Raw genomic sequence first — 3,620 nt, 5'->3', positions numbered from 1 at the left:
GGTGGGATAATATGGCACTATGAGCTCTCTAAGATATGATGGAGCCTGACCATTTAGAGCTTTATAAGTTAACAGTAGGATTTTAAATTCAATTCTGGATTTTACAGGGAGCCAGTGCAGAGAAGCTAAAACAGGAGAAATATGATCTCGTTTCTTAGTTCCTGTTAGTACACGTGCTGCTGCATTCAGAATTAGCTGGAGAGTTTTTAAAGACTTATTAGAGCTACCTGATAATAGAGTTAGCGTGGACCAATTTTTCTGCATCTTTTTGGGTCAGGATAGGCCTAATTTTCGCAATATTACGCAGATGAAAAAATGCAGTCGATCTTCCAATAAGTGGGCGACCTGCTCTACTTCTGAGCCACAGCGTCATTCGTACCACCCTCGCCTGACTGCTCACGCCATGCACACACGACTCGCACACATACACACTCTGCCCTGTCTCTTAAAAGAGACATGCTACTCTTATAAGAGTAGGCTACATTTTGTTTGAATGGTTTTAAGCCTGTTTGTGGCAGGCAAAAACTGGCATTAGCATTATCGCAGTTAACCATGGCTGTAAATTCACCATGCTATCCAAGCTAGCAGCTAGCCTTAGGGTTAGCTCCACCGCCTCTTCCAAACATACTCACTTCTGGCTCCAAAAATCCAATATGGTAATGGCCAAAATGCTGAATTTGAGGCTTCAGAACAGGAGCTCACAAACCAACAGGTGACATCATGCTGGCTATGTCCACTTTTTTATGAAGTCCATGAGGGGACATTTTCTACTTTCAACTAATCAAACTACTGGAAATCAATTACCCCACAAGGGTACTGAGGGGTCTGAGGTTAAAATCCCATATATAGTCTACTGAAGAGTAAAAAACTCAGTAAATGGTGACAGTGCAAGGCTTGTGTTTCTGACATATGGCCACATTTTATTCTGGTGCCATGATGAAATAACATCTATTAGGTTGCAAAAGCTCAAAGAAATATCCTGTGAAGTTTTGTGAATCAGATGACTCATAGCAGGATAACAATGAATTAACTAGTGGGTCTGTAGTAGGCTAATATATACGATCTGATGCAATCACGAATCATCCATGGGTTATTGAATCTGTATGTAGCATATCTGTGGCTGGATATGAAACGTACAACAGCATCAAAACATCTGGAATATTCAGCTGCTGCACGTGCAGCTTACCATTCTAACAATGACTTTTTGAAGTCTGTCTCCCTCTCTCTCTCCTTCTCTGACAGATATCTATTAAAAGCTGCTGCTGACGTCAAAAGTGTCCGCCATCTTTGACGAGAGCTGCACTGCTTTCCCCCCATTGAAGAAGAAGCGAGGAGGAATCAGCCGACGCGCAGTGCCTTTGCAGCATCCCGGTCATATATACAGAGAGAGAGAGGCTGTTAACGCTTAGCTGTTGATATACGCAGACATTTCCTGCCATACTGACTGCGGGGCACCGACAACAGGCTCAGGTAAGACTGGAGACATTTTCTACTCGGTTTTTAACATTTCTTTTTCTAAAGCTGGTTGGATTTTGTGCAGGGAAGCCGCAGATGTTGGTTATTCGTAAAATGAAAGCGTTGGATTTTAGCTTTCTCCCAGCCTGAATGATTTAGATGCAAACGTGCTTTAGGCTACGTTTAGGTTTCATCTGGTGTGGGAATATAGCAGATAATTTGTTGGTTTGGAGGTGAAGGACGGAGAGAAGGAAGGGGAGAAGGCGAGGAAGGCAATGCGTGACCTCCCGAGTGATAAATCTGATGCGCGCAGTGGGTTGCTGAGAGGATGGATGCGGTGCGCTATAATGCGTATATTCAGTGTGGGCGTTTTCTGTGTTTCAGCACCTTGGATAGCGCCACAGAAGGAAAACACACCGAGGAGGTGAAATGAATGTCTCAGCAGGTCGATGCTGCATTGTGTATGAGCCGAGCATTTCTCCCCGGCCATTTTAGAAGGGATTGTTTTCTTCAAAATCAGTGTCGTGGCTGACTGCGAACCTCATCTCTCGCGTCGGAGCTGAGAGACGCAGCAGGTAGACTGCTGATGTCGCAGCAAGATGGTGAATCGTGAACAGCAGCGGCATCTGCCACGCTCATGTCAGCCAGAGAAAAAATACAGCACCCCTGCTGATTTGAACAGAGGAGTCAGGCTGATTGCGGTGTTTGTGGTCTGATGAAGAGAATGCCATGTTATAGTAAACTGCGCCATGGTGAAGTCTGTGGGAGGAGGGTAGCCGATATAAACAGGAGGGAGGAGGGGGTGAGGCATGATCCAGCCCCATGAATGCGTCGCTTCCTTTCATTTATTTCTTTAACGCAGTGTCTTTGCATCACAAATCCGCGGTACCTTTTCGTGACGGAGGCATGGAGGGAGCTCGAAAATATCCAGTTGGTGTTGCCGGGGGCGGATAGTGGGGGGTTTTCAGGCGGGTAATGGGGAAAGAAGAGCGCCGGGGAGGACCGCGGAGAAACCCGCACTATGATACCCACCCCCACACCCCCAGTACCCATTCATCCAGGAGACGCACTGTCAATGAGCCCCGCGTGCGCTGTCTGTCAATCAATCATGCATGGCGAAAAATGCCCGGGTACTAATTTGGTACCTACATGCCCAAGTGCGTAGGCTACCCGTTTGGAGTGCTGCTTTTATAACGTAGAATATTACTGTACATGCACAGAATAAATAAAGCTATAAGAATGTTGCTTCCAAATCAGACCTATTATCTGTTTCAGAGGCATGCAAGATCAGGTTAGGGTACGGGGTTTTCCCTACGCCCACCTGCGACTCATATGCTGTGTTATGTTTTTCAAATTCCAAATCAAAATAATGAAATTTGATTAGTCATGCTGGTCGTTCTCCCAATAGAGACTGGGTCGATTTCTGCAGGTATGGACGTTTTAGTGAGAATCAGTCGATGTCTGGGTTCTGTGTTGACGCCCCTGTGCTGCCTGTCACGAACAGACTGCTGTGAAAGGTAGCCTACTCGAGCCTCGTGATGCAGGAGTAGAGATGATTGTTGGTTGTCCTGAGGTTTGACGATGCGGCAGATTAGATAGCCTATAGAAGTCCTGCTGATCTGTGGCGCACCTGGTATTATTTCCTATTAGCACACGTGGCGGTAGGCTGACTGATGACAGATGCTGTCACTGGAGGGTTAATTGATTGTTTGCCACATCACTGTGACATAGAGATTACATTTACCAGCAGCCAACATATGTCCTTGCATTCCTTTAGTGTTTTTTGTTGTTGTTGTTGTTGTTGTTGTTGTTGTAAATAACAGATTTTATTGTTAAGTCAGAAGCAGACAGTTCATTTGTAAAGGCAGAATAGCCTGCAGGGTTCAGGCACTGACAGCTGTGTATTCATGACAATGGCATATTATAGCCTACAGTGTATAGAAAGCACAGCACAGTCCCCAAGGATGCTCCAGTTGCCATGACCGCTATACCATGTCGCGTTATGCGGCTTGCACTGTTTGGACTGCGGAGAGGGAGAGAGACAGAAACAGGGAGGGGGTGGTGGTGGGGGGGGGGAGGGGTGTCAGGCCTATACTGCACACAGTGTGAAGGGGGCTGCTGCTCTGTGGATAAATGGTGACTCACGACACCATCACATCCACTGA

General features: G+C 46.3%; 1 protein-coding gene and 1 long non-coding RNA gene across 5 annotated transcripts in view; one reads left to right on the top strand and one right to left on the bottom strand.

The window, feature by feature from the left end:
• Positions 1–3,620, bottom strand: part of LOC126399102 (uncharacterized) — a 422,917-nt gene that overhangs the window by 67,589 nt on the left and 351,708 nt on the right. The window lies entirely within an intron of this gene.
• Positions 1,304–3,620, top strand: part of snap25a (synaptosome associated protein 25a) — a 59,142-nt gene continuing 56,825 nt past the window's right edge. For 3 of the 4 annotated variants that reach the window (XR_007570848.1, XR_007570847.1, XM_050058887.1), the window contains exon 1: positions 1,306–1,470. The gene's annotated coding sequence lies outside the window, so the exon portion shown is untranslated. Of the gene's footprint in view, positions 1,471–3,620 lie in introns of all 4 variants that reach the window. The other variant, XM_050058888.1, reaches the window with a different exon arrangement.

The sequence above is a fragment of the Epinephelus moara genome, chromosome 12 (genome assembly GCF_006386435.1).
Source record: "Epinephelus moara isolate mb chromosome 12, YSFRI_EMoa_1.0, whole genome shotgun sequence".
NCBI classification, from domain to species: domain Eukaryota; kingdom Metazoa; phylum Chordata; class Actinopteri; order Perciformes; family Serranidae; genus Epinephelus; species Epinephelus moara.
Note: the sequence above shows the minus strand (reverse complement) of the source record. Positions and strands in the feature narration are given on the sequence as shown.